The 11,017-nt window shown below is 37.2% G+C and overlaps 2 protein-coding genes across 9 annotated transcripts in view; one reads left to right on the forward strand and one right to left on the reverse strand.

The window, feature by feature from the left end:
- LOC104873989 (periphilin-1) overlaps positions 1-11,017 on the reverse strand; it is a 282,429-nt gene that overhangs the window by 117,603 nt on the left and 153,809 nt on the right. Inside the window, exon 1 of one of the 7 annotated variants that reach the window (XM_010640943.2) lies at positions 194-228. The exons of the other annotated variants lie outside the window; for them this stretch is intronic. The gene's annotated coding sequence lies outside the window, so the exon portion shown is untranslated. Of the gene's footprint in view, positions 1-193; positions 229-11,017 lie in introns of those variants that run through there. 7 annotated transcript variants of the gene reach the window in all.
- Positions 98-11,017, forward strand: part of LOC104873985 (zinc finger CCHC-type and RNA-binding motif-containing protein 1) — a 179,219-nt gene continuing 168,299 nt past the window's right edge. Inside the window, exon 1 of one of the 2 annotated variants that reach the window (XM_010640924.3) lies at positions 98-177. The gene's annotated coding sequence lies outside the window, so the exon portion shown is untranslated. The remainder of the gene's footprint in view (positions 178-11,017) is intronic. The other variant, XM_019210114.2, reaches the window with a different exon arrangement.

The following is an 11,017-nucleotide window of genomic DNA, read 5'->3' on the forward strand; positions in this document are numbered from 1 at the left end:
TAGTTACTTTGTTTCCAGATATTGTACTGACTCTGTCAATCAAGCCTAGAAGTTTTTTGGTGGAATTTTCTGGGTCTTCTATAAAAAGTCCACGCACCCCGCGCGCGGGATGCCCAGGCCGCTGCCGGGGGCGAGGAAAAGTCGGGGTTGAAGGCGCCGGGGCCACCTTCCCTGAAGGTAACCGCCTCCTTACCTGAGGCCCTTCCCCGACCCTGCAGCCCAGCCCCTTCGCCCCTTTCCTCCCTCCCGTCGACCCTTTGATTCTAGGACGTCAGCCTTCGCCTGCCGCGTACTTCTCTGCACAAGGTCTAAATGCTGTGGTCTCTAACTGGAAACTTATTACAGCGACCAGTGAATGGCGTTCTTGCTGTTTTCTAAACAACCGTGTCACCAAACCCCAAACAATTGTTCCTTTCCTTCGCAAATCGGCGGGACTTAGCACTGTATTTTGCTGTTTGTGATCGTCTCCTCCCCACCCAGATGCGATTTACCTCGAAAATCTAAACTTGAATTAATCAGAACCGTGGAAGCTGAGACGCAAGGATCTAGAGTTCGAGGCCAGGCCATGAACTTGGCTAAACGGTCTCAATTTTCTTAAAAAGAGGCTGGAGGGCCGGGGATTTAGCTCAGTGGTTACAGCGTCTGCCTTGCAAGCACAAGGACCCGAGTTCGATCGCCGGTACCAAATTAAAAAAAAAAAAAAAAAAAGAGGCTGGATTATAGCTCATTGGGAGAGCATTCCTGGGTTCTATTCCCGGTACTGAAAGTTTATAATAATTTTTATGGCTGATTTGCTTACGTTGTGATATAAGGTGTAAAGATAAATTACAGGATATATATAAATACATTTTTTAATTCTAGGATTTCAGCACTGCGCCCAAATTATTCATAAAATCAAATATATCCTTTTACAATTTAGGCAATAATTAAAAGGATTCAAAAGTTCTTTACATTCTCTTAATATTTTTCTCTGGAGTGATATTAACAAGAAATTCTAGTCTCACATTTCTGGCAATCACACAATGTACCCAACGTAAGTGTTAGCAGAAATTAGTGGCTAAATTTCTTTCTGAGCCAACAGGCTCCTTCTGAAGTGGGCTGGCAAGGTCAAGGTATTGTACCGGTGTGAAAGCACTTTCTGGCTTTTAACCTCGAAGTTCACAGAAGCTTCAGAGTTTCTCAACCTTTTTTAACACTCTCCTCTCCTGACACACACACACACACACACACACACACACACACACACACACGTCAACATTGACAGGATTAAAGAAGTTCCGTAAAAATTCTTAAGTAGTGCTTCGAAAAGGAGAAGCCAGATGGAATGATTCTAGCTGCTTAAACTGTAAGGAAGGTGTGTGAACCACCAAGATTAAATCCGTGATTGACTGTATATTGGTCTGAGTTGGAATGAGAAATACCTGCCTTACATTGCTTGTGTGTTGGCTCCAAGTAAGAGCACAATATACATGTCCAACTTGCCCTTCCTGACAAACGATTTCTTTTCTGGGTAAGTTTGGTTGTTAACACATTTATGTATGGAACCCTCTCTATGAGATACATTATTTACCCCACTAGTTCTCCCTAGGAAATATCTGAATAAATATGTTATGGCGCACTTTAACCAGGAACAGCAATATATCTTTTGCAAATATGACACACTGAGCTGCATCTCCAGCCTGTCTATTCTTTTGTTCACTCATTCATTCATTCATTCATTGAATTCGTTCATTGTATAGTTCAGGAAGGCCTAGAACACATAATGTAGCCCAGCCTGGCCTCAAACTCCAGGCATTCCTCCTGCCTCAGGCTCCTCAGCGATGGGATTATAGGCTTGTGCCACCAGGCCTGGCTTCAGCCATTTTGTTTACTTAGTTATATTTTTGGAAACAGGGTGTTGTCAAATGGCTGAATTGTCCAAGCTGGCCTCAAGTTTGTGATTCTTCTCCCTCAGCCTCCTCTGGGATTACTGACATGCAGCAGGACAATAGCTTGACTTGCTTGGCTTTTGAAATTGGTAATAGGATAAAGTTTTCAAACAGATTCCTTTTCCTAACTAATCCTCAGAGTCTGCAAGTATCTTTTACTTTATATACATGGCAGAAGCCTAACAGTTTGATACATTTTGTTTGAGTTGATGAAAGGGTGATTGAGGTGTGAAAAAATCCCTTCCAAAATACTCTTTCACCTCTTTACGTTCCAGAGAACAAAATTTTCCTAAGAGACCTGTCTTGCAAGTGGGTAGGTGAGAGGAACTTGGAGGAAGGATCTGAATCCTTTCTTCAACTGTGCCTTATTATTTTGCTTTTTAGGGTAGATATGAACCAGAGAGATGTTGTATATGTGATACACAGAACTTGATTAATTAGGACAGCTTGAATTTCAAAGAACAAACCAAAATAAAGAATGTACTGGAGACACATCAGAGAACAAAAAGTCAAAAATCTATGATACACGCCTGCCTCACAAGCACAAAGTCCTGAGTTTGATCCCCAATACGAAACAAAAAACAAACAAAAAAAAGTCTATGATACAGTATGGCAAGAGAAAGAATGTAAGATAGGAAAATGTCAACATATATGTTAGATACTAAGGATACTAAAGTGTTTGGTGGTTAAGGAAAAGTAAGCCCACTCCATGGGTGCCTAACTAGTGAATGTACAGATGTGGTACAGACACAGGCTTTCACTGAGTGAAATGAGAAGATGCGGGAAAGCATTGTGTAGAAAGCTCACAGGCTCTCATAACACAGTGTTGCCAATACTGCAGTCCAGTGGTGCGCCTCTATACAACTAATCATAGAACACAACATTTTATTGTTACTGGTTGCATATCTTAACATTCTAAAAATACTCTAAAGGACTTCTATATTATAAATACTATAATACTGTAAATAAACTCAAAGACTTCTAAGAAATATAATAAACATAATAACTATGGTTATCTAGGTACTGCCTGACACTGTAAAAATGGGGTTGCTTGGGGAAAGAAGGGAAGAGAGGGCCAACTATAAAGTATCACCAACATATTAATGGTGGACAGAAAATGGAAACTGTGAAAATAGATTTTTTCATTCTGGAAACTTGTTTTATAAGCAGTCTCAAGACTATCTTAGCCAGGCATGGTGGTGCATGCCTGTAATCCCAGCACTAGGTAGACTGAGGCAGGAGGATCGCTGTGAGTTCAACACCACCTTGGGCTACATAGTGAGTTCCAGATCAGTCTTGACTACATAGTGAGACCCTGTCTCAAAAAAATAAATTAATTAAATTAAATTAAAAAATAAAGTCTATCTTCTTTAACAGCCACTGCTTAATCTGTGGGTGCAGATAAGAAGTCATACTCCATAAAATTGATATTTAAGCACAGAGAATCTGTGGTTGAGCTGATAGTTGCCATGGACCTAACACAGGAACACAGAGCTATCCAGTGTATCTGCCTGTTGTGTACCACAGGGTGAGTGTGTTTTAGGACCTGACAAAGATACATGCAACTCTTGTAACAGTAAGCAGCACAATTTATAGCAGCATAATTTCTAATAGCTAAATTTTGGAAACAGTCCAAATGCCCATCAATTGGTGATTGAATGAAGAAGATGTGTTTCAACCATAAAGAAAGACAGACAAGGACCAGGGATTTAGCTCAGCAGTACTGCTTCCTGCTTCACAAGCTCAAGGTCCTTGAGTATGATCCCCATACCAAAAAACAAAAAACAAAAAAGACAAATGAGACATTTATAGCTAAATGGGTGTACCTCCAGACCATACTCTAAAATGAAGTACATAGGACACGTGTAAATACCTAGTAGTTTCTCTGATGTGAGAAACAAAGTGTAAATGATGACCAATATGTACAATAGATATTGTAAAATAGGAAGAAAATGTACAATGGGGAAGGGGAACTAAGGGAGGACTGAAAAGGTGGGGAAGAAAAAAATGAAAACAGAAGGCAAAAACAGAAACAAAGCTTATGTAAATAGGGAGGGGTGGAGTTAAAAGGGAGGGGGAAACGGGGAAAAAATAAGAACCAAGATATATACAGGTACAAATTCCCAATACTGAATGTGATCACAATGTATACCTAAATTTAATGTACATTAAACTTAATTTTAAAAGTTAAAACAAGAATGTTACAATATCTAGAAATTTTTCTTCAACATTTCTTATATACTGAAGATCAGAATTTTTCATAAACCATAGTCAAGAATTTGTTCTGTGTATGCAACCTGAAAATGATTTTTATTTCAAATTATAAATTTATTCTGTTGTCTTTTGTTTCAGATATTATCCAAATATGGCAAACCTGTGAATAAGTATTCATATTACAAGATACTTGATATGATAAAAGAATCATACTATAGTTCAAATTTTAACCTACTACTTCTTTCTGTATAGACTATTTTAAGATTCTACATGCAATTTTCTTTTTTTAACTTGATATTATGGCTTTCCATGTACTGTACTATAGAGATACACGTATTTAAAAGTTTTTTGCTATTACTTTATCATTTGTTTTACAAATCTTCATAATTTTGTACCGTATTAGTAAAAAAGAAAGCTAATTGTGCTAATATAAAGTGTAAACACTTCATGAAGCAAATAGTTTGGTCTTTAAATGTACCAATAAACTTAATTTTAAAATATATTATCAGCTTAGCAAATAAAGACTATAGAAAGAATGCCTATGTCTTGTAAGGTGCTTTTAAACCATTCTCTACTTTCGTAGAAAGCTTAGATATCATTGGGAAGAAGAGAAACACACAAAAGTGGTAATGGATATTAGCAGTTAAAGCTGAGCATTGAGAAAGGATAAAAATAATTTGAGGCTCTTGTTTATTTGCCTATTTTAAATCAATCAATTAACTATATCATGGGCAAAAGAATGAAAGCAAAATACAATCATTCCTGTCTTGAACTAAAATACATTGTCATATATGTAAAATCTTGAACTAAAATACATTGTCATATATGTAAAATCCTATCTGAATCCCAAGAATTAGAGCCCTACTTACTTTTCTTCTTACCTTCCATAAGTAGATATTGAACAGTTAAAGTGTGTGAACACTTACTTTGAACATACTTTCTATTAGAAGTCATATAATGCTTCTGGGTGAAATTTTGAATAATCATCTTCAATCACAACGATAGTAATGCTGATGATAGAACACATAAATAAGCATATACCTTTACATGTGCTAGTCATTGTTCTCATATCACACATACATGATCTCACTTCATTTTCACATGCCCTTTAAGGTATGGATTATTATTATCAATCTTACACACAATGAAACCAGCACACAGTCAGCTTCAGGTCATTGCTGGTTATGTGATGGAGTCTAGATGTTAACAGTCTTATTACAAGTCTACTGCCTTCAGTGTTCCATTTACCTATCTGGGTATTTTCCTCCTCTGTGCTAAAATATCAGAATCCCCATACAAATACATAACTGAAAAGAATGGGATAAAATTAAAGGACCTATAAATAGGGAGGACCTGATCTGGAGAATTCAAAAAGTTTTATTTAGGTCCATAACCATTGCGTTGAAGCCTAAAGGCTAAGTAAGAATTACACAGGCAAAAAGAATGGGAGGAATATTCAGGAACAGGAAATCACGTGTGCACAGCTCTGTGTGAAGAGAAAATAATGAAAGATCAAGAAAGGAAACCACATGGGCCTGGTGGCACTCTGGTGGCTGAAAGGAAGACTGACCGACAATCAAGGCCAGCCTGGACTACATCATGAGCCCCTATCTCACAAAAGCAAGAAAGAGGGCCAGGATTTAGCTCAGTGGTGCCACCGCCAGCCGCCGGCCTCACAAGCGCAAGGACCTGAGACCTCAATCCCAGATACATAGAAAAAAAGCAAGAAAGAAAAAGAAACAAAGGCCAGGCATGATGCCACATGCCAATTGTTACAGCCCCAGATGGCTGCAGCAGGATGATCTAGACCTTAACTTTCATAAACACTGTCAAGAAGTTGAAGCAGCTCTCTTGATACTTCTTTTCCAAGTGAGCTGAACATTTTACTGTGTATGGTCACTTAATACTATAGCAAGACAACCAGTCTAAATTTCACACTCCATCTAGTGCTTGACTTCTTCTTTCCTCTTAATCCCATTGTATAAACAGATGCTCTCTATCAAGGAAAAATCCTCAGATGTCCTAAATTTAAGCACAAGGACCAAAGATAAAGGAGGAAGAGGTAGGCTAATAAGCCAGCCTCCTCAGGCCAAACTAACGTGTTCCAAATTATTTTAAACTTTGGCTTCAGTCCCATCAGAGCAGACTACCAGGGCCCCCACACCTGTTTACATAGAAAGTTAATGGTTTTATGGGATGCGTTCCCACCTCCTTGTCTGTGAGCCAGTATGGAGTTGAGCAACTTATATTTTCCTCTTCACATCTTCATTAGAAAAATATTCTTCATTGTAGGTATAACAGACATTTTCCCAAGTGATACCTAGCCTTGCTGTGGTAGTTTCAGAAATCCACTCCAAAACCTGATCCTTTCTCTTTCTGGTATCTATAATTGCTCAATAAATTGTTGAATTTCACAGATTCCCTTGATGTGTAGTTTTGGTTTAATACACATTTTATTTCTTTCTATCTATTTTTCTATACACATTTTATTTCTATCTATCTATCTATCTATCTATCTTTGGTACCAGGGATTGAACTCAGGCGTTGTGCTTGCAAGGCAGGTGGCAGAACCAAGCCTCACTATGTAGCCTGGGCTGGCCTTGCACTCACATTCCTCTTGCTGTGCCTCTGGAGTACCTGGGAGTACAAGTGTATGCCACCATAGTCAGCATACTTTTTTTCTTTTTGATAAATGTTCTGCCTGGCAAGCACAGGTCCCCGAGTTCAATTCCTGACCAAAAAAAAAAAAAAAAAAATTGTTTCTTCTTGGTGCCTATTTTATATTGATTATCAATGTGATGTTTTCATACCTACATGTATTTTGATAGTAAACTCCCCCCTTATTTCTTCCTCTTATCTATTAATAGTTTATTTATATGTCATCTTTTTTAGATTCTACATATGGGGGAAAACATGACACTTCTCTTTATGAATATAGCATATTTCACTTAACATGATGATCTCAGGCCAGGGATTTAGCTCAGTGGTTCTACTACCTGCCTTGCGAGCACAAGGTCCTGAGTTCCATACCTGGTACCAAGAAAGAAAAAAAAAATGGCATCATAACATAATGGTCTCCATTTCCACCCATTCATCTGTTGATGGACTCCTAGGCTGTTTTTAATTCTGACTGTTGTGAACTGTACACAAGAAACATGGCTATGCAGGTTTACCCACCTGTGCTAACTGTTTTGCTCTGGGTATGTAAAAAGGAATGGTATAGGTCATCACACAGCAGTCCTTCGTTTAGCTTTTTGAGGAACTTCCGTGGTGGTGGTATTAATTTACATTCCCATGAGCAGTGTAAACACATTCCTTTTACCTCCACTACCATCTCTCACTCATCAACATTTATTTTTGGTAATCTTATTGATAGCCATTCTGACTGGGATAAGATGGAATTTCAGTATACTTTTGATTTGTGTTTTCCTAATGGCTAAAGATGTTCAATGCTTTTTCATAGACCTATTAGCCATTTGTACTTCTTTTGAGAAGTCTCTACTCAATTCCCTAACCCACTTATTGACTAGGATACTTTTTTTTTTTTTTTTGTTTCTCAGTGTTTTTTAGTTCTTTATATATTCTAGATCAGTCATGCTGAACCTATGGCACATCTACCACAGAGGACTGTTTGTATCATGGAAAGCACTAAAAGGGTCACACTACTGTTCCAGATACTCATCCTCTTTTGGAAGACTAGCTAGCAGATAAGTTTTACCACTTGATTCTGTTGCTTGTTTCCCTTCCTGTGCAGAAACTTTCTGCATTTCATGTAGTCCCACTGGTGGATACTTTCTGGGACTGGCTGTGCTACTGGTATGCTGTGAGGGAAGTCTGCCTGAGCCTATGGCCTCAAGTGTTTCTAATAGCAGTTTCAATGTTTCTGGTCTTTACATAGTCTTGGATTCACTTTCAATTAACTTTTTGAAGGATTTAGATTCAGGGTCCTAGTTTAGCTCACCTACATAGGATAACCAGTTTTCCCAGCATTATTTGTTAAAGAGTTTATCTTTTCTGCAGTGTGTTTTTAGCTTCTTAGTCCAGAATCAGATGGTTGTAAATTGCATTTGTTTCTTTGTGCCTGCTGCACTGGTTTGTATGTTGTTCTTTTTTTGTTGTTGGTTTTTTGTTTTGTTTGTTTTGTTTTTGCTACCGGGGAGAGAACCTGGTAGCTTACACTTGCAAGGCAGGCAGCAGAACCACTGAGCTAAATCCTTGGCCCTGTATGTCTATTTTTGTGCCAATATCATGCTGTTTTTGTTGCTATGGCTTTGTGGTATGATTTGAAATGAATTGTGGTGCCTCTAGCTTTGCTGTTTTTGTTTAGGATTACTTTGGCTGTTCTGGTTCTTTGTGCTTCCACATGAATTTCAGGACTTATTTTTCCTCCTTTGGTGAAGAAAGTCATTGAAATTTTGATGGCAATTGCATTGAATGTGTGGATTACTTTTGGCAAAATGGACATTTTAATTATATTAATTCAGCCAATCCATGAATATGGGAGTTCTTTCCATCTTCTGATATCTTCAGTTTCTTTGGTGTTTTTAATTTTCATTGTAGTTTTTCACCTCCTTGGTTAGGTTAATCACTTGGATTTTTGGGTAGGTTTTTTGTTTTTTTGTTTTTTTTTTTTTTTTTTTTTGTTTTTTTTTTAATATTTTGAGTAGAGGGCTGGGTATTTAGCTCAGTGGTTCTGCTGCCTGCTTCATAAGCGCAAGGACCGGAGTTCGATCCCCAGTACCAAAAAAAAAATTTTTTTTTAGTAGAACTCTTTTCCTGCTTTCTTTCTCAGCTAGTTCGTTATTGGCATATAGAAAAGGTAGTGTTGGTTTTGTGTCCTATTGCTAAGCTGAATTTATCAAACTTCTTTCAGTAGGGTTTAAATTTCTAAGTACAAGATCAGATTAACTACAAATAAGGGTAATTTGAATACTTCCCTGTTTGTATTCCTTTCATTTGTTTCTTTTCCCTAAATGATCTTGCTAATATTTCAAGTATTACACTGAGTAGTAGTGAGCTTTGACATCCTTGTTTTGTTCTTAATTTTAGACAAAGTACTTTTAATTTTGCCCCATTCACAATAATGTTGGCTGTAGGTTTGTAACAGATGTTGCAGCCAGAGGGCCCTCACATCCTCTTTTGGTTGATACAGGGTCTACTGATGTAGTCCAGGCTGGCCTCGAACTCAACAGCAATCCTCCTGCCTCAGCCTCCCAAGTACTGGGATTACAGTCATGCACCACCAAACCCATTTCAGTGATCCTGTTTTTCATCTCTAGTTACATAGATATGAGCTTTATTGCTCTTTTGTTTAGTGGCTGAACAACTTTTTTTTTTCCCCGCTTTTGGGGATTGAACTTGGAACCTTGCACTTGGGAGGCAGGCAGCAGAACCACTGAGTTAAATCTCCGGCCAGGATTTATCACTCTTATTCATGTTTTTAAACAACAAACTCTTTGTCATTGATTCTATATATTTTCTCTTTATCTCTAGGTCATTATTTTCAGCTATGGTATTTTATTCATTTACATTTGGTTTTGGTTCTACTAAGTTTTTGAGGTATATCATTCGATGCAATTTGAGATATATGACATTTTGTTTCTGCTCCCTACCACCGCATACTACGGATTCAATCCAGAGCCTTTGTATGAGCTGCATTCTCGGCATTTTTTTTTTTTTTTTTTTTTTTTTTTTTTTTTTTTTTTTGTATGTTCTTTTTTCTTGAGACAGTGTTTTACAGAGTTGCCAAGTTGCCCTGGCTATACAGGAACTTCAGCTACACCTCCCACAACCTTACAGAGTGTTGGGATTATTGGCAAGCACCATCACACTTAGCTTTTGTCTATATTCACTTCAGGGAAGTAATATAAACACACAGAACATTTTGATCATTTTATGATTTTTTTTTTTTTATATAGGCGCTCATACCTGTAGGATTCCCTCTTAGAACTGCCTTTGCTATATTGCAGACATTTTGGTATACAGTGTTTCATTTTCATTTGGTTCTAGGAATTTTTAGTTTTTCTTCAATGACCAGTAATCATTTATTCTGAATTACTCAATCTCAATGTGTTTTTATAGTTCTTATAGTTTCTCTTGATGTTGATTTCTCGTTTCATTCCATTATGATCAGATAAGATACAATAAATTATTTCAATTTATCTTTTTCAATTTTTTTATATTAAGATATAATATATGGCCTAAAATATAATCTATTCTCAAAGATACTTCATGAGCTGCTTAAACAATGTAGTCTGTTGAATGTTCTATGTACATGTCTGTTAAGTCCACTTGATTTGTGATATTATTTAACTGATAATTCTTTGTTGACTGGGGAGGTAGGGATGACCTATCTCTTGGTGAAAGTAACTTCTAGGCTGGGCAGGCAGCAGAACCACTGAGCTAAATCCCCAGCACCTTGGTGAGAGTAACTTCAAAGTCACTATTATTGAATTAGGATTTAGATGCCCTCTTCTATTAAGTACTATCTTATGAAATTGGGCATAGCAGTGTTCAATGTGTATTTGTAATTGTTAGTTTTTGTTGTTGTTGGATAACCGCCTTTAGTAATACATCATGGTCTTCCTTATGTTTTAATTTTGTCTTGAAATCTGCTTTGTCAGATATAACTTCCTGCTTGATTTGAGTTTCCATTTACATAGAATATTATTTTCCATCCTTTCACTTTGTCTGTGTATATCTCTGCCAGTGAGGTAGGTTTCTTGCAGGCAACAGTTGGGTATTGTTTTTCAAACCAGTCTGCCACTGTTTTTTTAAGAGAATGAAGAACATTTACAACCAGAATTAGTATAGAAACATATGTTCTAATTGCTATCATTTTGTAGTTTTTCTTTTTTTTTCTTTTTTTTTTTTTT

This window comes from Fukomys damarensis, unplaced genomic scaffold (assembly GCF_012274545.1).
Source record: "Fukomys damarensis isolate Sample0158 unplaced genomic scaffold, DMR_v1.0_HiC HiC_scaffold_15, whole genome shotgun sequence".
Lineage (NCBI taxonomy): Eukaryota > Metazoa > Chordata > Mammalia > Rodentia > Bathyergidae > Fukomys > Fukomys damarensis.